At 37.9% G+C, this 24,493-nt stretch overlaps 1 protein-coding gene across 4 annotated transcripts in view; it reads right to left on the reverse strand.

Moving 5' to 3' along the window:
• The window catches only part of SFMBT1 (Scm like with four mbt domains 1), a 115,868-nt gene that overhangs the window by 90,137 nt on the left and 1,238 nt on the right, over positions 1–24,493 (reverse strand). For 2 of the 4 annotated variants that reach the window (XM_045832464.1, XM_045832465.1), the window contains exon 2: positions 9,555–9,635. The exons of the other annotated variants lie outside the window; for them this stretch is intronic. The gene's annotated coding sequence lies outside the window, so the exon portion shown is untranslated. The remainder of the gene's footprint in view (positions 1–9,554; positions 9,636–24,493) is intronic. 4 annotated transcript variants of the gene reach the window in all.

Raw genomic sequence — 24,493 nt, forward strand, 5'->3', positions numbered from 1 at the left:
CTATAATAGCATAATCAATAAAATACACTTTAAAAGAAATATATATATATATATTATGGGGGATGTCCTCACCCCAAGTCTGAATGGAGGGGAGGGATGGGACACATGGAGCAAGGCCATTGAGAGCTGTTTTGCATAGCAACAGCTTTGCAACTAAGCCCAGGCATGATCATTTAACATATCTATAACTTTTAACTGGTTTCATGGATATGTTAAATAGCTGTGGCCATGCTTTGAGCCAGGGAGATGGGAGTGACTTTCACCACAACTTAACTGGAGGCAACTCCCCCTGGTTACAGTGCACCATGTACTCTCCCATGTCCCTTCAACTCAGTTCTACACTTAAGAAAACCTTCCTCAAAAAACAGAATGACAGGACTGCAACATGAGTTGCAGCAACTTAGAGAAATTCTAGCACTCATACTGAGAAAACCTCATGAAATAAAGCATCCCATGTTTCTTTCCTTCTGCAGTTTACATTTTCACTTTTCAAAAATATTAGCAATCTTCCAAAGTAATAACATTACAAAATGATCGTGACTTCCTATAAACATCTATATACACCTTGGGCTATTTCTAAACCCCTTTCCTTCTCTCCTTAAAAAAAAATGCATTTCAATGCACAATAAGTAGTAATAAACTTCTGCTTCTTTATTTAATACAAATTGGATATCTATGAATATTCAGAAAATTAAAGGCTACAAGAACTAGGAGAGAAAAAAGTTATGCAGAGCAATGTGAAGTTGCCAAGAACTTCCTTTATTTTCACCTGCTAGCATCTGCTTCTATCCTCAAACAAAGGAAACCCACACCTCCCTCCCCCATGCTCTGGATTCACCCCTTTCACCTACTCAATAACAAAGGGCCTTCAGGTATTCTTCCTGTACTGCACCCCATCAAAGCAACATAAAAACATGCTCTAATGCTGCCAATCTCAACAAAAAAAGAAAACTCCTCTTGACCCCCTTATGCCCTCCAAGAACTTACCCATTTCTCTGCTCTTCCTTCACAGTAGGAAGTCGTAACTCAGACACTGATCTACATATGCCATTTCCCCACTTGCTCCCCAATCTGGCTACAGTTTATCCCCAAACACTGACATTGCCCTTGTCCAGTTCACCAATGACATTCCAATCTCCAAATCCAATGGTTCTCTCTCAGATCTTCCAGGCCCTCCAGCCCCAAAGCATTTTCTCCTCTCAGCTACTGTGACACTATTCTCCCAGTATTTCTTCTTCCCCTCAGCCAATCCATCCTTCTGGTCTCCTTTGCTGGCTCCTCTAAGAATAACACAAACTCTTAATCTTGGAATTCCTCAGAATTGAGTGCTAAATTCTCTCCTTTTTTTCCTATCTGTATATTCCACATTCTCTTTCTAGTTGGTGTCTTAATTCATGGCTATTTAATACATCAATTTTCTGAGGCTTCCTCCCTGAGATCCAGATACATTACGTCCAACTACTCATTTGGAATCTCCACTTTAATGTTGCACAGGCCACCAAAACTGACTCTAATTTGCTTCAAACCCAACTATCCCCAGGCTTCCCCATCTCAGTACTACACAACCAACCAAGCCAAAAACTTAGAACCATCACTGATAAGCTCCCCCTCACCTTCACCCCATCCATTAGCAAATTCTGTTCAGTCTGCTGACACCATATATCTTCAAATCAACTCCCCTCCATTTTCAGTGCCATCATCCTAATCTAATCCACCTGGACCATCTCAGTGGCCTCCAAACTGCTTCCCCTTTTATGCTTGGAAATCCATTCTCCATACAGCAGATAAATATCCTTTTAAAAGGCAAAGCAGACCCTGTCATAATTCTATATAAAGCCTTTCCATAGCTTCCTAAATAATAAACATCAAACTCCTTACCACGATCTACAAGGTCCTACAAGACCACCACTCCTTCTTCCTTCCATGCACACTCCTTCTATAGCAGGGCAGTCGAACTCATTTTCACCAGGGGCCACATCAGCCTCGCAGTTGCCTTCAAAGGGCCAAAATAATTCTAGGCCTGTATAAATGTAACTACTACTTAATTGTTAAGGAATCGAAACTGTATTTGCCCTTTGAAGGCAACTATGCAGCTGATGTGCCCCCCCCTCCGGTGAAAACGAGTTTGACACCCCTGGTCTACAGGTTCCTATTTCGCCACAGACTATCTCCTGCTGCAGGGCCTTTGCGAGTGCTGTTGCCTGGCCTGAAATGCTCTTAACACAGCTGCTTCTCGCCCTTCACGTCTTAGTCTAAATCACCAGCACATAAAGACTTTTTTCTATTCACCCTACTGAGTATGTCTCCATCTTATTCTCTAACATATCGCTCAGTCTACCTGCCAAATACTTATCACAAATACTAGGTTTTACTTATTTCTGTACTGGTTCATTATCTCCCTACTTTACCACAATATAAGTTTCTGTCTTCTTTAGGATGTATAGGCAGTGTCAATAAATATTTGTAGAATGAATGGCAGAAAGATGAAACACAAATGGAGAAATGAAAAAGAGAAGGGAGAAAAGAAAATACTTCCAATCTGATTCTAGGTTTCCACCAGAGTTTTGTAATACAGATTTTTCCACACAGTAAGTGAAAGTAGAGGTTCCCTGATGGCTAAGTTGAGCCTAACAGTAATATTCTATATATAACTTAACCTATTTGTAAAAATATGGCTTTAGCAGCAAGCTGTTCATTTTACTCTCAGTGGCTTTCTAGTGAAAGATCGAATTTAGTTATTGCTTCTCTACTGCTAGTCTTGGGAGTTCCTAGTACACACCTAAATTTACCAAAGTAAATTAGGAGAAAAATCTGCTTAAAAGCATAATGCCTGGAGGGGGAAAATATAAAATACAAGTGTTTTATGCCTAAATTCATCAGAAAATGCCTCTAAAATAGCAAAACGGTAATGCTGGGTGATTGGCAAGTAAGGATACACTATATTAGTATTTCTTCATTTGAGTATGTTTAAAGTTTTCAATAATAAAGAGTTAAATAAATAAAAGTAAATGACTCTAAGATGTTAAAAGCAAATAAGTATCTCTGAGTCACAGATATTTTCCTGGCACAAGTGTACTCTGTTGCCATTTGGAGATTTCATTTAAATGAGTTGATAATTTGTGAAGGTATTTTAATAAGCCCTCAGCTCCCTGGAGCATGGGAGGGTGCAAGAAAACAGGACTGTCCTCCCACCTGCTCTATGTAACAGCCTTGCAGCCCCAGCACCTTTCCATGATCATCTCCAATAACCACAGCTCAAAAACAGTGCAACTTCAGGAGAGGAATAAAGTCACTGAAAAGGGGAAAGAAGTGGAAACATACAGAAGAAAATACATGTTTTTTTTGCTTAAATTCAAACAGAACATTTTTCTCCTACAATTTTGATGAGGTGATATTTCTCTTCAAAGTGGCACTTCAAATTCAAAAAGGGACTTACACAAGACAAAGTCCAAATACAACAGAGACCAGCATCCCTGCCCAATACAAACCCTCCTTTCATGGAGTCCTTCTTTCTAGCATTAAATAAAATGGTATGGCTTTTAGTGGTGAAAACACAGATATTAAGTCTTCAAATATTAGGTGGCATGAAGAACAGAAGAATGTAAGTTGCTCTGGCAGTTGTTACCTTTTTTGCTATAGAAAAACCTTTTGCTATAGGAAAACAAAAATAACAGTAGCTTAGCTTAGTTTGTTTGGCTTGAAGAAAATAATTTTTTCAAAGCTATTAGGAAATTAAGGAATTGCAGCTAGGTTCAATTTTTAAAAACTAATTATATCCCTACAAGTGAATCCATAAACATAATAAGATGAATCCAAACCAGCACATGAAAATCCATTTATTTATGTTTACCAGTAGCACACGACATCCTTAACTAAAGCCTTAATTACAGAAATCAGAAACTATCTGATGAATTAAATAAGCTGGTAATTGAACATAAACTGCTTAATTCATCAAAAACATGATATATTGATACCAAACTGTATTACAAGGCCACTGTAATCAAAACAGCCTGGTACTGGCATAAAAACAGGTAGATAGACCAATGGAACGGAACAGCGAGCCCAGAAATAAACCCAAGTCTCTACAGTCAATTAATTTTCAACAAAGGGGGCAGCAGCATAAAATGGAATAACAATAGCCTCTTCAACAAATGGTGTTGGGAGGGCTGGACAGCTACACGCAAAAAAAATGAAACTTGAGCACCAACTTACACCACACACAAAAATAAATTCAAGGTGGATAAAAGATTTAAATGTAAGTCATGACACCATAAAAATCCTAGAGGAAAACCTAAGCAGGAAAATCTCAGATATTTCACGCAGCAGTATTTTCATTGATCTGTCCCCTAGAGCAAGGGGCATAAAGGAAAGAATAAACAAATGGGATATCATCAAAATAAAATAAAAAGAGAACCAACCATATGGGAAAACATATTTGCCAATGATACCTCAGACAAGGGTTTAATCTCCAAAATATATAAAAAACTCACAAAACTCCACTCTAAGAAAACAAGCAACCCAATTAAAAAATGGGCAAAGGACTTGAACAGACACTTCTCCAAGGAGGACATACAGAAGGTCCAGAGACACATAAAAAGATGCTCAGTATCACTAGCCATCAGAGAGATGCAAATTAAAACCACAATGAAATACCACCTCACACCAGTCAGAATGGCCTTCATAAACAAATCAACAAACAAGTGTTGGAGAGGATGCAGAGAAAAGGGAACCCTAGCGCATTGTTGGTGGGAATGCAGACTGGTGCAGCAGCAGCCACTGTGGAAAATAGAATGGAATTTCCTTAGAAAACTAAAAATGGATCTGCCTTTTGACCCAGCAATTCCACTACTAGGACTATATCTTAAGAACCCTGAAGCACCAAATCCAAAAGAATTTATGCACCCCAATGTTCATAGCAGCACAATTTACAATAGTCAAGTGTTGGAAGCAACCTAGGTGCCCATCAGTAAATGAATGGATCACAAAACTATGGTACATTTACACAATGGAATTCTATGCAGAAGAAAGAAAGAAAGAAGGAGCTCCTACCCATTGCAACAACATGGATGGAGCTGGAAAGCATTATGCTAAGCGAAATAAGCCAGAAGATAAAAGACAAATACCGTATGATCTCACCTTTAACAGGAACCTAAACAACAAAACAAACAAACAAGCAAAATATAACCAAAGACACTGAAATTGAGAATAGGCTGACAGTGACCAGAGGGGAGAGGGGAGGGAATTTCAGGAGAAAAGGGTGAAGGGTTTGCAGGAATAATTATAAAGGACACATGGACAATAACGGGGTGGGGGGCATGGGGAGTGGAAACACAGGAGGGAAGAGGGGAGAGCTAGAGTGGTGGGGAGGGGTGGGGGGAAAAGGCAGAAAACTGTACTTGAAAAACAATTAAAAAAATATTACTGTGAAGATTTTTAACAATAAAATCCCTTAGAGTTTTGGGTTTTGAGGAGAAAATAGGATGTGAATTTTATTTAAAAAAATAAATTACAGTAGAATTCTAAATCTGCAAATGTAATCACTGCATAGAATTTCATTTTGTCTTTCTTTTTGGGGGGTGCGGGTGGAGGAGGTAGTTTCTTGGTTTATCAATGATAGACCTCACATCCAAGAAACAGACTGTCAACCTAAATCCTTGGACCTAGGGAGGTGGGAAAAAGATCAAGGGGAATATCCTACCAATTCCTAACATTTTTACTAGGTTTTCCCACTGCATCTTGAGAGATTAAAAATGTTGCCACCCCTAATAAAAATAAGCTTACTAGTGCCAGATTCACGTCATAAATATTGATAAACCCTGAACATGAATATAGTTAGCGAGAAAGTATATTTAGACATTGGTACCCTTGTTTACAAAGTGAGAAGAGGAAAAGGAAGAAAGGAGCACAAGATCCTGGCAGTGCATCTCGGGGGAATGGGGAGCAAGGCATGATTTGAGTAGCAAAGGGAAGTGGCCCATAGAGGTGCCACAAACACAAGCCTGTCACATCTTAGACCTGCAAATGACACCAGGGCTCTGAGCAATGACTTGTAATCAGGTTAGGGGAGGCCAGTATGATTCTTTAGGTGACAGAGAGATCTAATCTGGGGCACAACTGGGCCTAAACACAGATTTACTGAAGTCACGGAAATAAGCACTTAATCACACAAAGAGATCATGGCCACAGTGAAGATATGTTTCCTGTCTTGTTCCATTTCTAGAGCTGAGTTCAGTTTTGTGGTTCAACACATGGATGTGACTAGGCTTTCTAATGTTTCACTGGAAATCTAAGATCTTACCCCGTGCTATTCATTTGGCATTACACCCTAAACTACTCACTTCAGTTTGTCCTACATCTAAGTTTATCTCCACACATGAACTGAATAAATACCACCTGTGCTGGATAGTTTATGTTGGTATTTGTCCCACACCTACCCTCCTACACTCTCCTTAACTCTTCAGACCTGAAATCTACATCCCCAAACACCCCTTGTCAGCTGTGTTCCCATTAGGCTCTGGCAGCAGCACTGGCAGGAGTACAAGCTCCTCCATCATGGCAGTGAACTCCAGCAGCAACAGTGAAAAATGGGGGTTGGGGCTCTGGGTAATACCACTTTCCCCCTTAGCTACTCCAGCCTTTCCTTTTTATCCAATTCCTGGAATTATATCCCCTTTTGCCTAAAGCACCTGGAGTAGTTCCTGATGAGACACCAACTGGTGAAGAGCCCACCAAATTCAGGATTTCTGTAATTCACAGACCAGGATAGGAAGCTATGCTATAAAATATTTATTCTTCCATTAATTCATTTTTTGTTTGTTTGTTTTCACTGAGCACCTACTACAGGTCAGACCCTGTTCGAGGTGCTGGTGATTTAACAGTAAACAGCACAGACAAAAGTCCCCATCCTCAAGGAATGTAAGTCCTAGTGGAAAAGAAAGACAATATACAAGACTGATAGATAAGTAAAATACCTGGCATGAGATAATAAATGCTAAGGAGAAAAAAAAATTAAGCAGGGGCAGGGTTATTAAATGTTGGAGGAGGGTTCAAATTTTAGACACACAGGTCACTGAGGTGATTTTTGGGAAAAGACCCCAAGGAAGTGAAGGAGCTAGTCATGCATATATCTACAGGAAGAGCCTTTCAGGCAGAGGGAACAACATGTGCAAAGACCCTAAGGAGGGAGGCACGTCAGCATGTTACAGGAGTCCTATGTAGCCGGAGCAGGTAAGGGAGGAAGGCTGAGAGGTGGGGAGGCTAGGCCATAGGAGCCTTATGGGATACTTATGGGAGCCTTCTGAACAGAAGAACAACATCATCTAATTTATCTGTTAACAAGATTCCTCTGTGTCAGGGACAGACTGGTAAGGGCAGCGTAGCAGAGGGGATATCGGTAAGAAGACCACTACAATAATCTAAATGACATTGGATGATAGTTTGGACCAAAGTATGACAGTAAGGATGCCAAGCAAATTTGGGTATTTATTTTGAACCCCTAACTAATCCTTAAAAAGTCAGGGACTTGTCACTGAACATTCGTGGAATTCACATTAAATTTCTATAGAACTCCTACCAGGTGAAAATATGATGGCTTAGCCAAATAAAATATAATAATTGTAAATTAACATTCTGCAATATTCAGCATAGGGAAAACTAATGTATAACGTGCCAGGATTATAATTTTTTATATTTTTATAAAAACATTAAACAGTATAGAAATACAGAAGTACCTATAAATTCAGTTTTTATTTAATTGATCAAATTAGAGATAGAGTATTACCTTAATTAACTCTATTTCTAAGAGGAAAATCATGTAAATTTCCTAGATAGTAATTAGAAATCTTAGCACTAGAAAGAATATGGAAGTCCCATTACCTTCATTTTTCAACTAATAAAGCCCAGAAATAAAGCTGTCCCCCCTTCATGCATTTTAACAGTTGATGGAAGTATTTCTAAAATATAGTTTTAGTTCCTCAAGACCAAGAGTCTTTATTTTTTTTAATCCTCACCTGAGGGTATGTTCACCAATTCCAGAGAGAGAAAGACAGACAGAGAAACTGCGATGTGAGAGAAACATCAATCGGCTTGCTTCCTGAATGTACCCCAAGCAGGGCTCAAACTGTCCAACTATGACCTATATATGTGCCCTAACCCGGGACAGAGCCTGCAATGCTATGGTGCATAGAACAATGCTCTAACCAACTGAGCAACCTGGCCAGGGCAAGACCGAAAGTCTTAAAACACACTTTAAATTTTCCTTTTGAAAGAACCCTTATGTCCAGCCCAGATGTAATGCTGAGCTTTGCTCTACTCATCTCCCTGCCAGCTCATGGTTCCTGATTAACAGAAGGTTGGAAAATACTGTAGTTAAGAATCATACTAAATGAAAGGTAAACTGGGTAAGAAACAAAGAGGGATAAAAAAGCATCAATTTCGGCATAGGAGCTCTATAACAACTATTGTCAGCACCTGGAAACCCTGCTCATTCAAGGTATAAGGCTGTGTTCTGAAGAGCTAAGATTGTCACCCTAATGGATGGCTGCAAAAGTGATGTGTGTGAAGTCCTTTAGCTCAAGGAGTTTTATCCCCAAATGCAATTTATCACTTTTGAGGAAGTGTAAAGTTTAAAACTAACTAAAGGGAAATAACTTTCTGACCATTAACACTATATAGATCATTACATTAAAAAGCAAATTGCAAGGTAATATTTACATCGCAAACTACAAATTAAAAAATATAAACAGGGAAGTAATAAGCTGTAATAAAACGGTACTTCTTTTCTTCTAAACCCTTCTACACCACCAAAATTCTCCAGTAGGCTAACCAGAACTCAATTTTCTCGCTCTTTTCCCACCACTCTACCAAAACTACCTCATTTAAAAAAAATTAATAATAAAAAAAGTTTAAGGTTAATCTGTATGAAAAGGGGAAGATTCACAAAAACAAAGAACCATAAATCGAAATAGCAAATGACCCACATATAAGCATTCAGCATAATAACCTCCCTTAGTAATTAAAGAGCAAAAAGGGGAGCTGAAGAGATAATACAAAGTAAAAAGTTGGGGCCCATTTAGTATATACTGCATTTCTTGCCAGGCTGCAAGCTCATGGCTACAAGTTAACAGCTTCCCCTCCATCCTCATATTCTCACTGCTGCTCACTCCAGTTCCAGGGATCCCTGTGGGCCTGCCTACAGTTCCAGATACAACAGCCCAGAGATCTGTAGTTGGTTCTCTGCTTCCTTTGCTACTCTCATAGAAAAAGAATTGGCAGGAACCTCACCAAAATAGCTTTAGAAGGAAGCACCATTAAAAATAAAGTCTTGGCCCTGGCTGGTGTGGTTCAGTGGACTGAGTGCAGGTCTGCAAACCAAATGGTCACTGGTTTGATTCCCATTCATGGCACATGCCTGGGTTGCGGGCTGGGTCGCCAGTGAGGGGCACACAAGCAGCAGCCACACACTGATGTTTTTCTCCCTCTCTCCTTCCCTTCCCCTCTCTCTAAAAATAAATAAAATCTAAAAAAAAAATTTAAAAACTTGCTTTTTGACTTACAGTGTGATACAATTTCTTTGCCACAAGTCCAGTTCAACAAGTTGCATCCTTTTTTCTGCTTTTGTGGGTCAAAACTCCTCACTAGAACACAAAAAACAGACAGACGACTACTGCAGAGCAAACACACTTGACTCAGGAAAGCCCAGTAGAGGACCCAGTGTGCATACCCTTTGAGCAAGGAACAAGTTATGGGTTAGGAATATACCTACACACACACACACACACACACACACACACACACACGAATATACTACCATAAATCACTACACATTTTTAAATTATTTTTAAAGATTTTACATGTTTGTGTATTTTAGAGAGAGGAGGAAGGAGGGAGAAAGAGAGGAAGAAAAAGATAGGTTGCCTCTTTCACGCCCCCAACTGGAGACCTGGCCCGCAACCCAGGCATATGTCCTGACTGGGAATTGAACTGGCAAATTTTCAGTCCACAGGCTGGCGTTCAATCCACTGAGCCACACCAGCCAGGGTAATCATTACACACTTTTTGAGAAAAGCATTTTACAAGCAATGGCAGTACACAAAGGAGATACTGATAGAGGTAGGAATACATCCTGTGAGAAGTGTTCTGAAGTTCTTCCAATAAAGGCTAATAACTAAGAACTTGGACTACTAAGATATATAACACCACAGGGTTCAACTACAGAATTCCTCAAGATTCCAATTCAGTGTCTTCAGAAATACTGCACTGAAACCAGAGTATCACGTTAAAAATACCTTACTAAGTAGCTCAGATAAAAATCAACTACTTTTTAAAATTTAGCGGTATTTCTGCCAATGAATGAAGAAATACAGAAAATTTTCCAGAAATTGATATGATTTGTTAGCCAATCCATGCTGCTGCAAGTTTCTCAAAGCTAAAATACTAAATAAAAATAAATAAACATTATCTAAATATATAACAAGCAGCATGCACTCAGGCCTTGGACTTGAAAGGTGTGGTCACACCTCAGGACTCTACAGACATCTTCACACGCTTCAGTATGCCAAGACTTGGTTGGAGACTCTGCCTCTGCCACCTCTTCTGTGACATGGGACAGGGGAGAAGGGTGGGGATGGGGTAAAAGGCCTCTGCATGACTTCACCTCCAACTCCTCTTCTCTACTACACCCAGTTCCTTTCTCTTCTGCATTTATGGGGCAGGAAGTGGTTGTAGAATTATGTACCTTTACAAATACACCAACTTAAAAAAAAAAACCCACTTCAAGTATTAGAAAGCTCATCTTAATCCAAGCAAATTCAGTCCATCATACTGTTTGTAACATAAAAAATAAAAAATCTGAAAAAAAACAACTGGAAATAACCCAGATCATATACAAACAGAGAACCGGGAACCAAATGAACAAATTTTGGGTACACACACACACACACACACACACACACACACACCCCGTATTAGACAACCATTAAAAGAATGAGGCAGATCTATCTGTACTTGGATATATGCAAGATATTTTAAATGAAAAGGACAATACCAATTAATTTTTTTTAGAGTAGGTGAGGAGCCCTGGCCAGTGTGGCTCAGTTGACTGGAGCATCATTCCATAAACTAAAAAGTAACAGGTTCGATTCCTGGTCAAAGCACATGGCTGTATTGTGGGTCCAGTCCTGGGACAGGGATGCATGCAGAAGGCAACTGATTGATGTTTCTCTCCCACATGGATGTTCCTCTCTCTTTCCTTCCTCTCTTTCTAAAGTCAATGAGCATGTCCTCAGGCAAGGATTAAAAAAAAAAGTCAGTAGAGAAATACTGTCTATGTTTACATACAAATAGAATTTTTCTGGAAAAATACAAAAGAAACTAGGAATAACAATGGTCTACAGAAGAGACTATGGGACTGAAGGTCTCAGTAAAGGAGTACACTCTTCTTCATTATTCAAAAAATATTTTACTATGTACATGTACTGCTGTTTAAAAAAATTTTTAAAGGAACACTAAATCTGTGGTTATGATAAAATAAAGCAATAGAATAAAAAGTGAAGCCTATTAAAAGTAATCTCATCTTTCTTAACTATCTCTAAATTCTTTGTTTTGAACTCGGTGAAACACGCATGGGTGGATGGGTGGGATATGGAGAGGGTCATTCCACCCTTTTTCAAAAACACAGTAACTGTCCTTGCTACAATGCTGAAAGTTACTCTTGCTTCTCAAACCAAGATGGAAAAATCCCTTAAATGTTTGCTCTGTTGTAAGCAAAGTTTAAAAGACCTGAATATAGGTGTAGCTCAGTCGGTTGAGCATCATCCTGCAAACCGAAAGGTTGCTGGTTAGATTCCTAGTCAGGACACATGCCTGGCTGATGGCCAGGTACCTGGTTGGGGGAAGGCAACAGGCAACCAAACGATGGTTCCATCCTTCTCTTTCTCCTTCCCTCCTCCTCTCTCTGAAAATAAATAAATAAATAAATAAATAAATAAATAAATAAATAAATAAAATCTTTTTTAAAAAGATCTAAATATATTAAGTCCTCAACTAAAGTTCAATTACATATCATGTTAATGCTACACACTAATCATATTTTGAATCAAGTTTTATATATCTTTTTCTTTTTAAACAAAGAACTTTAGAATTACTGAATAGTCCAAATTTCCTAAGCTCTCCACAGCTAAAATTCAGTTCAATAAAAAACTAGAGGGTTTTCTCACCCCTCAACTCCAAAATTTATAAAACATCTGCAGTTCCAAGCAGGAGTGGCTCAGAATGGGGCGGGGGTGGAGACTGTAGGCAAAGCCTAAGCCTATCCAACCCTCTTCTACCCCTGTAGATGCCTCGCCTCGTCTCAGGAACCTCCAGGTCCTCATCGAGGTACCACCATGGTAACAGCACTGGTTCACTAATGGTGGGTCCACTGGATTTCTTTCTGAAGCTCACCCTGGGTTTCATGCACCTACGAATAACAGGCTATCATCAGTCCCACCAGGGCAAAGGAAGTGAAGTTGACCCACTCCCAGCCCACACAGAACCAGACTGCTGACTGCCTCTTTCTAACTACTACTGTGAAAAGTAAAGCAAATGAGTATGCCCTTCAACTTGTTTTTTACTAATGGAAATGTATTTGTCAAAGATCTAAAGGTATGCAGTTATCTTTGAAAAAGTGATATTATAAATTAATGTGATAAAGAAAATGAATTTGAGGAAAGGAATTTTGCTAACCTAAAATATTAATCAAAAGACATTCCATGCAGCAAAATATGATAAAATACTGATTTCTAATAAAAATTTCTGAACATTCAGAACTAAACTATAACTCTGTACAAAAACCTCTGGAGTTGGAAAAAAATATTTCTCATGTCACTTACAAGTGACATGAGGGTTGTTTATTCATACCTCCATTTAACATATGTGTATTTTCCATGCTCAGTCTTCAGTACCAGGGATGCCACTTCTGATTAAAAGACACATCCAGTTCCTGTCTTCATGGAGTTTACAACAGTAAGCACAAGGAATAATACATTCCTGAATCGTGGTTTTCACACAAGGATCAATAAGGAAAAGCATCCTTGGAGAAGATTTTAATCTTCTCCAAGGCTTCAAAGTATTTTATAATAAATTAAAATTTGAAAATTAAAATATTAAAATGAACTAAAAGTAAGATAATTTCATACAGTGATAAGTGCCATGAAGAAAACCAAACAGTAATGAGGAAGGAGTGCCTGGGGAGTGGAGGTAAGGCTATGTAGGGAAGGCTTCATCATTGAGCTGAACCCTCTATGATGAAAGGAAGTAGGTATAATAAATTAGTGAACTTGGACAGAAAAAATGTATGGCTGGACTGTGGAAAAGGGGCAGAAAAGTACGGTGAGCAGGGAACAAATCACAAAGGGCATTACAGGCTATATAAAGAGTTTGGATTTTATTCTAATTACTATGGAAAGCCACTAGTAGGCTTTAAGCCTGGGAGGAGCAAGATAGGATCTGATTAAACATAACAGTTTCTCATTTAGAACACATTTTCAAGTGGAAATAATGTTATACATGGTGGTGCTATAGTACTGCTTCTGTGCCTTCATTTATGTACCGTCTGCTCTCTACAAAGTTATGTGCAAAGTACTGATGAGAAATAAAACAGGGTTTCTGACCTTGAGCTCACAGGCTGGTAGAGATGAGCAACACTGAACAAATGATTACAATTATAATATTTATAAGAGTGGAGTACGTAGAATGCTGTGAGTACCCAGGGCAAAGGGTAGTTAATCCAGCCTGGGAGAGTCCAGGAAGGAAGACTTCACAGAAGACCTAAGTCTTACAGGACAGGCAAGGATTCCCTTAGTATACTATTTTATGTGTAATACTCACAACACTGGTGGGGCACAAGAAAATTTAGAAGCTACCAAAGACTATTTTAAAGTATTTCTGTAATTAAGGTGGAATGGGGAAAAAAGAAGAGTTAACATATAAAACTTCCAACTGCAAATTCACAAGTACTGCTTAAACAAGGCTCATTAAAAACTTCAATTAGCTGGTTTTCACCAGCTAATGCAATAGTCTACATGTCACTTTAATAAACTGGTCCGTCTTACAGATAGAGCACAGACTGACAGGCGTCACAGGGCAGGGGTACTGCAGGGCTGGGTGAAAAAGGTAAAGAGATTAAGGAAAAAAAACTCACAAATTTGTCCTTCCACTTTTTTTATTTCTAAGAGTCTCTATCGTCTTGAATATTATAAAAAGAAGTAAAGATAAATTCTAAAATTAGCTTCTTATGCCTGCAATAAACCTTTCCAGAAGGAAAACAAACAAAAAAGTTGGTCTGTGACTCTATTCATGTGTGTTACCCATTGTGAGCTGGGGTTAGAACCTCAAACACAGCAAAACTTCAAAACATATCAAACTATCAAAACTTCAAACAGAGATTTTTAAAATATTCCTAATAAAAAAATTAAATATTCCCAACACTCTCCACCAGATTCAAAAATTATTAAAATTTTTCTTATTTGCTTTATCTTTCTATACATGTGCATACATATATACAGTGGTGGGCAAAAGTAGGTTTAACAGTATAATACAAATAAATAATACAATAAATAAATAATGTAATAGACTTTCCCTTATAACTGTAAAACTTTTTGCCCACCCCTATACATACTTTATAAGCCATTTAAAAGTGTTGAAGACATCATGATACTTCACCTTAAAACTCTTCAACTTGCATCCCCCAAGATCATTCTCCTATATAATCACAACGCCATTGTCATGATGTAGTCTCATTTGTTTATTTTTGCTTTTTCTTTTGGTGTCAGAGTCAAAATATTCATTATCTAAACTGATTAAATTTATTATTACTTGTATTTCATTATTTTTCCTTTGTATTGAATTTATTGAGGTGACAATAATTAACAGAATTATACAGGTTTCAGGTGCACAAATCTACAACACATCCTCCGTACAGCATATTATGTGATCACCACTGCAAGTCAAGTCTCTGTCCACCACCATCTATCCTCCCTATACTCTCCTCTACTTCCCTCCACCCCCCAACCCCAACAATCACCATACTGTTGTCCATGTCATGAGTTTTTTCTTTTTCTTTTTTTGCGGGGGAGGGGTGTTCTTTCTTTTTATTCAGGTTTTATTTTTTTTATTTTAAATGTCGTTCAAGTACAGTTTTCTGCCTTTTACCGCATCCAAGCCCACCCCCCAGCCCTCCCCACCTCCCTCTTGTTTCCACCCCCCCTTGTTTTGTCCATGTGTCCTTTATACTTGTTCCTGTAAACCCTTCTTTTTTGAACAAAAGCTCAACCCCTCCACCCTCCTCACCCAGCCAGGTCCCACAGCTGTCAGCCTGCTATCAATCTGTCCCTAATTTGTCAGTTTATTTTGTTCATTAGATTCCACATATGCCTGAGATCATATGGCACTTGTCTTTCTCTGACTGGCTTATTTCACTTAGCGTAATACTGCCCAGGTTCATCCATGCTGTTGCAAAGAGAAAGAGCTTGTTCTTTTTTTACAGCTGAGTAGTATTCCATTGTGTAATCATTATTTTTATTTTTTAAATGTAATAATATTTTATAAAATTTAGGTTAAAAAGTCACATTTTTAAAAGTTAATTTTAAAAATATTAAAATAATTGTAATCAAATATGGCAAAAAGCATGAACATGGTACATGCCAGATCAACACTTCAGGAGCACTGAATGAGTGGAAGGACACTCTAGGCAGTCATGCCCACAGGAAAGGACGTACAGAAGGGCGTGACCTGGCCATGGCTGGAGTGACAGCGTGTGCTATAGGGAGATCAGCTGTACAGTGACTGGGGAGGAGCTCTTCCAGCATTGTCTGTGTCTTCCTGAGAAGTCTGGACTTTATCCTGCTGGTAGTGGGATTTTTTCATGTGACAAAATCAAGTTTGTTTAGAAAAATCTATCTGGTCCTAGTGTGCTCGGCAGACTAAAGAGGAAAGATGGAGAACAGCAGGAGGCAATTGGACAAGGTTTCTATTTTTTCACACCAAAATATACATAATATTTAGTTATATTATGGGTTAAATACACCTGCTATACTAGTAAATGAACGATATAAAATGTTCATGATGTAGAAATGCAGCATTAAAGAAAAAGTCAACAGAAACACATCAATTTTGAAAGGAACCCTTTAGCACTTTTGAAACATTTAATAGAGCTGGCTCTTTTTAATACCTAGTTTCACTTTCCAAAGTGGCTTTCCTTGCTTTGGCAAGATTCATTGCTGGCACTGATTTTATGTTTATCAGTCACAGTAAAAATAAAAATTTCTGAAGAGAACCAATGGAAAAGAGGTGGGGTGCAGAATAGATACCAGTTTTCAAACATGCAGAATGCCCTTAGGGCACTCCAGACAGCAACTCCAGGGAGTTCCATTTACAGAGCTCAGGGGGGAAGCTATATAGCCTGAGGTGGCCTACCTGGTGGAATGGGTCCTTCACACCCCTTCTACCAGGAGAACTCTAGTTTTATTTATTTTGGGCGTACTAGAAAGATTTCAATTTGAACAAAGAGTTGCATAGCTTTAAAAAATATTTGAAAGCCAAGGAGTCAGAACTGCATGGACTTTGAGTTCCACAGAGAAGTTGCCAGGGGACAAAACAAACACCATCACTGAGGAGGAATGTAAAGAAAGAGACCCAGGGAGACAGGCCTCCCACAGGAACTGCAGCTTTAGGGCAGAATGAGGGATTCTGTTTGGGCCATTGGGACACCCAAACTGGAGAGGTCCAGACAGCAGAGAAGATAGATATCTGAAGCTCAGCAGAAAGACAGGAAAGCAGTAGAGCCAGGTGAAGTCTAAATGTAGATGAATGTAGACAAAGAGATGTAAAGAGACAAACAAGGGAGGATTTGAAAAGGTCACTGAAAGCAAAAAGAAAGGGTCTGCCTCAAGACAGGACCCTGTGGAGCCACTGAGGGTCACTTCAAGAGACCAGAAATGGGGGGTAATCTGTATCCAGGAGCAGAGAGGGCACAGGCTGGACTGGTCAGAGGTGGTGTTCTACAGAGCAGAAGCCTCAGAAACGCAAGAGGGCCAGAGTAAAGAGTATTGGCCAGGAAACAAATAAAAGATTAGACAATGGATCCAGGCCCAAAGGGGCTGAAACTCTGAGAGAAAAAAGAGGTCGCAAGGAGGTCAAAGAAGAGCCAGAAAGAGCGGGGAAGCCCCTCCAGGATGCTGTGGAAAATGTAGCATGAAAACCTAAGATTTCACTGGTAGAGCTGTTCTGGAAAGAGCTCTTTTCACCTAAAGTTATTAGGAAGCCAAAAATCAGGATAAAGGTCAATGGGGGGAGGGTGGTCTTTGGGAGGGCTAGACCCTGGATCTAGCTGTAAGAGTCACACAGCCGTCCTCAAGCACTCACTGCAGAGAAATGAGACCCACTCAAAAAGGGAAGGCCAGAAGAGTCCACCCAGCCCTGTTTCCCTTGTCACCACCACCACCACAAGGGTCTGGCAACAGAGTCATTTAAAGCTTCTCTCAGTTCGCCTAGGAGCCACTATGTGTCCTTTAGGAAAACCAGGTGCAGGTAAGCCTAAGGGTAGATCTAAGTTTATTTCCCAACTTGTATACATTGTTACTTATATTAACAATAAAAACTATGTATATTTTAAATGCAAATACAACTCATGACTGAGGACTAAAACAACTTTAAAAGAAAAACAAAACAAAAACAATAAATATAATGATGTTAAGAGGTCAAGAGGTTCAGGTATCATAAATGACATAACAAGAACAAAACACCCGAAGTTTTTCAAATTTCTAGCTTTAGTTACTAGCCCACATACTTCTGCCCATTTTGCTCAATAATAAAAATAAATACTAGCCAAAAAGAAACCATATTACTGGAAAGAACACCTACCTATTACTTATTTTTAGAGGAAATGGTATCTCTTTTAACAATTTACTTAGAAACTCTAACTCATATTTTACAGATTAACTGTCTCTGATAAGTAAACTAGATTTTTCAAATATTTAACTGTCAATTCAGAAATATAATAATATATAATTAGAATAGAATGTTGTAAAAGGTGCTCACTAATACCCTGGGGACAATATCTTGCCTAACAAATATTCTTTCAGAAAAACATATTAACTCTAAGAAACAACTAACTGCTCTGATTTTCTTAAGAACTAAGTAGGAATTTAAGGCATGCGCGCGCGCGCGCGCACACACACACACACACACACACACACACACAAAATCAGGCTTCACAACCCTGTCACTTCCTTAAGGGTTTCAGGATAGTCAAAAGTACCCTTGTCAAGTAGAAGTGGGGTGGGGTGACCAAGAGGTGCTTTAAGGTGTCTGCCTCCCCCTGGTAACATACAGTATTCAGCAAACTCACTCTATGGTTACTATGCTAATACAGGTATTGGAAATTAAAGAGAAAAAAAAGAAAATAATAACGGAAAAAACTTATACCTCATTAGCCATTCTCAAAACAATTAATTGCTCTACTCGTTATCCTTAATTTTGTCAACCTGCTTTCTCTCATCTATGACTGGACATCTACATTTCACAGAGCTAAATAATATAATAAATCTAAAATATAAAGCATTAATTATACATTTATCATTATTAGTGGGCTATTGAGCCTCTTCAAATACTCACTAGTTTTCTATTAATACAGAAATGACAGTGCAATAAGGAAAAGCCTCTACTAACTGAAGCAGCTGGGGAATGAATCATTTAATCATCTCTGTTAGATAGCTGAAGGCTTATTTACAACTCTGAACAAACTTTTGGTTAACTGTTCTGGATAGAATGCTTTGACTCAGGCCAACACTGTAACCACCAGTGATCAATTACATAGTAAGATAGATAGTATGCTAAGACTCACAAGGCTCTCTACCCCTATCCAAAATGAGATCTTAGACTGTTGCAACCTTTGCTCTTATATTTTCCCTGTCCTCCACACTGTTGTCATATTCTGCTTCCATGTCTCTCCTTTTGTTCCAATGACTGTGTCAGAACCACATCTAAGAAAAGGGTACCTGGTCCTCACATATCTACTGGATACCTACAGAGCTCTTCCAAGGGTACAGGGCTCTGCGACTCTTATTTTACCAGCTATAGAAATTTTTAAATGAATTTCCTCAAAAAGAAATTTTGACACACGTGCTACAATATGGATGACCAGTGAAGACATTATGCTAAGGGAAATAAGCCACTCACAAAAGGACAAATACTATATGATTCCACTTGCATGAGGTAGCCAGAGTGTCAAATTCATAGTTAGAAGGTAGAGCAGTAGTTGCTAGGGGCTCGGGGAGAGGAAAACAGAGAGTTAGGTGGGCCAAAAAGTCCGTATGTTTTTTTCCATAAAATAAAAGATACATTCTTCATTTTCACCAATAACTTTTTTGATTTGGATATTTTGAGTATGTCAGCTATCTCCTACTATTGGCTCCTAATCAGTAGAGGCCAGGAGTGCTGCTAAACATCTTCCAATGCATTAACACAGGCCCACAGCAAAGAATTGTTTGGCCATAATGTCAATAGCACCAAGAAATTTCACAAACCACTTTTGATACATTCCATCAGTCACAGCACCTCCTCCACACACTGCACAAATCTTTTTTTATGTTTCAGTTGCGTTTTTACCTTTCTTGAAATAATAAAACATAATACACTGAAAATGTTGCGTATTTTCTTCAATCTTCATTATTAAAGTGGCTGCACAAAAATTCACCAATTTTGATTTTTTTAAAATGCACGCTGATATGACACCTGTCACAATACAATCTAACAAAATTATTTTGAATGAAGTTAAAGACAACTAAACACTACTATAACAATCATACAGGAAAAACTAAATGAACTTTTTGGCTAGCCCAGTATTATCAACAGGTATGAATTTCAGTTTGGGAAGATGAAAAAAGTTTTACAAATAGTGGTGAGAATTGCATTAACACTGTGAATGTACTAATGCCACTGAATTGTACGCTTTATAATTGTAAATTTCATGTTACGTATATTTTACCACAATTTATAAAACTTAAACATTTTTTAAGTAATGAAAATTTACTTCCCCATTATTTACTTTTCTTGACGGGTGATAATGTTAAGTAGATCTGTGTTATCATCTAATCACTCCAAGGTTACTTTATAATGACATGAGTAAAAGTGAGCCAAAACGGTTTCTTATTACTATGATTCCGAATTGCCATATACTATTTTTAGCCAAAAAACTTATTTTTTATAAAAACTGATCCATAAAAAAGAACACTAGGAAAATCTCAGAGACAAGAAATGACCCTAATCTAGGTAGCAAATTAATGTGAAAAGCAAAATCAGTGGCCTTTCCATTCAGCACATATTACATTGAGCAGCCATCTCACACACTTTTTAAAAAACTACTCAGGCCCTGGCTGGTGTGGCTTAGTGGACTGAGTATCAGCCTGAGAACTGAAAGGTCTCTGGTTCAATTTCCAGTCAGGGAACATGCCTGGACTGTGGACCAGGTCCCCAGATGGGGGCATGCGAGAAGCAACCAGTAGATGTTTCCTCTCCCTCTCTTTCTCTGTCACTCCCCTCTCTCTAAAAAATAAGTAAGTTGAATACTTACAAAAACAAAAACAAAACTGTTTAGCACTGGCTGGAGTAACTCAGTGGATTGAGGGCCAGCCTACAAACCAAAGGGTCTCCAGTTGGATTCCCAGTCAGGTTGTGGGCCAGGTCCCCAGTTGGGGGTGCACAAGAGACAACCATATACTGATGTCTCTCTCCCTCTTTTTCTCCCTCCCTTCACCTCTCTCTAAAAATAAATAAAATCTTTAAAATAAAAAATAAAATAAACTGTTCAGAGTAAAAACAATAACTTGAAATTCAAATCAAAGTACTTTTTAATAAACACTTTGTTTTTTAAATTTATTTTTAATCAAGTACAGTTGGGCATATAATCTTATATTGGTTATATAGTTTCAGGTGTACAATATAATGATTCAACATTTTTATACCTTGCAATGTGATCACCCCACTAATTCTATTCATCATCTGTCACCTCATAAACTTATCACAATATTGTTGACTGTTGATTAACACTTGAAGTTGAATCTCATCAGGAAAACTCTTGAGGCATTTTAATGACTGCTAAATTTCTCAGCCCATCTCATGTTGTCATTCCATATGATTGTCCTGCAAGTGACAACAAACCACCTTCCATCTCACAAATACGACTTTCTCCAAATGTCCAGATCCAACTTTCCCAGACCAAGCAGGTACTTTCAAGTGCCCTTTCTGCCCCAAATCAGTCTAGTAGTCAAACTTTCTCTAGATTAAGCGAAAACTTCAAAAGGAGCCTACATGCAGCACTGTCAGAAATGCCACCTTATAGTTTCTCCCTGAATAGCCCAGTGCTTGGATCTGAAGTTACTCAACTGTCAAACCACAAAATTCAAGAGGGACTTAATATCATGGGGCACAATATATAGACCACATGTTTTGTTTTTAAAGTATGTCCTTGAGTGATCATCTAAAGATAAAGAAAGCTGAATAAGGTTATAAACAACATCTTGAATAAAGAAACTAAAAAATAATTATATATACATCTTCAAAATCATTTTCCAATAAGGCTAGTACCACTTAAAGAAGGCATACAGTCATATCAAAATCCCACTCCTCAAAGCCTAATGGTTCAAAATCTCCCAGGTAACCAAAATCCCCAGAGACTGTCATCCAATTTAACAACTATGTATAAGGAGAAATATTTTTTTCAATTACAAAACATCGCAGTTAGGTAACAAAATGCTATTTACTAAAGGAAAAATGTCCTGCCATAACGAAGAGGTACCATTTACTGATTACATGTTCTTTTATTCTCACTTATCCTGAAATATTGGCTAATTGTCAAATAACTCCAAAAACAAAGTTTCAGGACATTATAAGATAGAAAATTTTTAATATAAAAACATTTAACATTCAAATTACCTGCCTACATAATGGTCTTCTGCTCTTTTAGATTTTTATCCCTTTATTTAATGTAAACATATCATGAAGTCATCATTAAAAGGCCAATTAAGTTTGGACAGTTCACCTTTTCCACAGACTTTCGAGTCCAACAGCCTCTGCTTCTACACCAGCACTCTATAGCTAAGACTAGTCTAGTTACCACTATGAAAGCAGAAGTACCTTACAGAAGCAAGAAGATTACGGATAGGCAAAGTATAGAGTTTACAAGGAAACAAGTATCAAAAGAGAAAATTATCTTCTTAAAAAAGAACTTTATTATTTTTCAATTAGAGTTTACATTCAATATTCTTTTGTATTAGTTTCAGATATACATTATAGTGGTTAGTCACATACTTTACATGTTCCCTCATATATCCAGTACCCACCTGGCACCACACATAATTATTACAATACTACTGACTATATTCCCTATGAGAAAGTTCTCTATTATATGTATTTTCTGTTTCTCACTACACATCTTTTTAGTTGCATTCTTAAAATTTTAATGTTTTAAATTAAATATCTGATCATGCAAAAACTAAGAAATCTAAAAAGAGCCTCCAAAAAAAAAACAGTGGACCAATAAATAATCAATTACTCTCTTGGCTAATGATGCTATGAATGTTGGGGCAGAGTGACCAAATCCAGCTTAGCTGTTAGCCAACTGGCTACCTAACTTAGTCACAGGAAAACAGATTTATTTCACAAAAGAAAATCTTTGAACTTTGTGGACTATGCCCCATACATCCTACCACAGGCTTTACACTGTTCCCAACTTCTATTACGTAGGTGTCCTCACAGTAAAAAACACACTTAAAACCTCTAACTCCTCTGCTTTAGAAATAGAAATAAGAGAAGATACAGGAATATATTAAATGGAATTTAGGAAGGAGAAACAAATTGCTAAGTACCTACTTTAGTGGGGAATATTTAAAAAACCAACTTGCTAGAGGTCTAATACAAAAAGGTATCTTTATGAAATTTTTTTTAAATCACACCTGACATAATTTTTACTTACCTTTTGTTTTTGTTTTCATTGCTAGAGTTTTAATAATTTGATAGACCAAATACCCTGCATATATAAATCAAGTTAATTGTCGTCATTAAAATGTTAAAAACTTTATACCCACATTCTTTAAGTCAATGAACTTTAAAAAAGTCAATTTTCATTGAATTTTCTCAGCAAATTTCTGACTTGAAGGAACTGATTCATCTATTGACACCTTAAACTGACCTTCTGAGAAAAGTTCATGATTCAAACTTACTGTCTGCAAGTATACCTGCATTCTAAAAGTGGGAAGTAATACACTAATACTGGGCCTGAAACACCAAGAACTCCTAAGAACCACAGATCCAAACCCAGAAAGTATTGCTTCAGCTATAAAGTGACCTTCTGACTAAGAAGTCTCCAAGAGTCGAATTTTAGGTTATTGTAGATAGTAAAAACCACAAGAACTATTATTAAAGCATTTCAGTTCATGGTGAAATAACCGTAACTCCAGCTTTACACTTGTATCGTCCTTCAGCTTAATTATTAATATTGCCCGTTTTACTCCCAAAGGGTCCTGTTTTGAAGTAAAACTCATCAGTGGTGGTCACCTTGGGGAGGCAGGAAGGGTTTACTGAATGGGAGGATATGTAATGGGAGCCCTTTGGGAGGCTGAAAACATTTTACACCTTGATCTGAGCATGGTTATCAGGCACACACATAGGTGGAAAGTCAGTGCATTGTACTCTTACAGATCTTATTTTAAGTCAGATCTCAATGTAAAAAAATTAGATAACGTTAAAAACACACTGAAATACATTTTTAAATGTCTTTGTTCAGGTAATAAATACCATAAAATCATTCTAGATATAGCTACCAAGACGTGTTTTCCAAATGTATTTTTAAAAAGATGCATATTGTGAGCACTTTTATATAGAACATTTTAAAATATAGACTGAATTTTTTATCTTTAATTTTAAGTCATCGAGTTTTAGAACTGAAAACACACAGAAATATAATCTATTCACCCTCTAATTTTGCAAATAAGGAAATCTATATCTACAAAGAGTAATAGGCTACCCAAGATAAGGCAGCTAGCTAGTCAATGACAACGGCAGTAAGAGAACTGTTTCCTGATCTTGGGCCACTCCCGTTTCCACCAGGCCGTTACTTTTCTGACACTGTAAACAAATCTGAACTATGAATCTACCTGTCGCCTAGAGGATTTAACACATCCCTCGAAACACAGCCAACAGGCCCCAAAGTACACACAGTCGCACTCATCTTCCTCCTCTCAAGACAGTTGGCAAATGAACAATTACATTTTCAGACATTTCCCTTCCAATGCAATAAAGACAGACACCATAAAAAACTGTTCAAGAAGACAATGCAGGGATTGACACCTTACTTCCTTTCAAATCTTTTTGATGGTTACTTGGTCCTCAAACTACATCACGACTAAGTAGGGCACAGGAAACATGGCTTAAGGCCGTTCATCAGCACTGCTCTGAGTGC

Source organism: Phyllostomus hastatus, unplaced genomic scaffold, assembly GCF_019186645.2.
Source record: "Phyllostomus hastatus isolate PE091 unplaced genomic scaffold, TTU_PhHast_1.1 phas_contig_16, whole genome shotgun sequence".
Classification (NCBI taxonomy): Eukaryota; Metazoa; Chordata; class Mammalia; order Chiroptera; family Phyllostomidae; genus Phyllostomus; species Phyllostomus hastatus.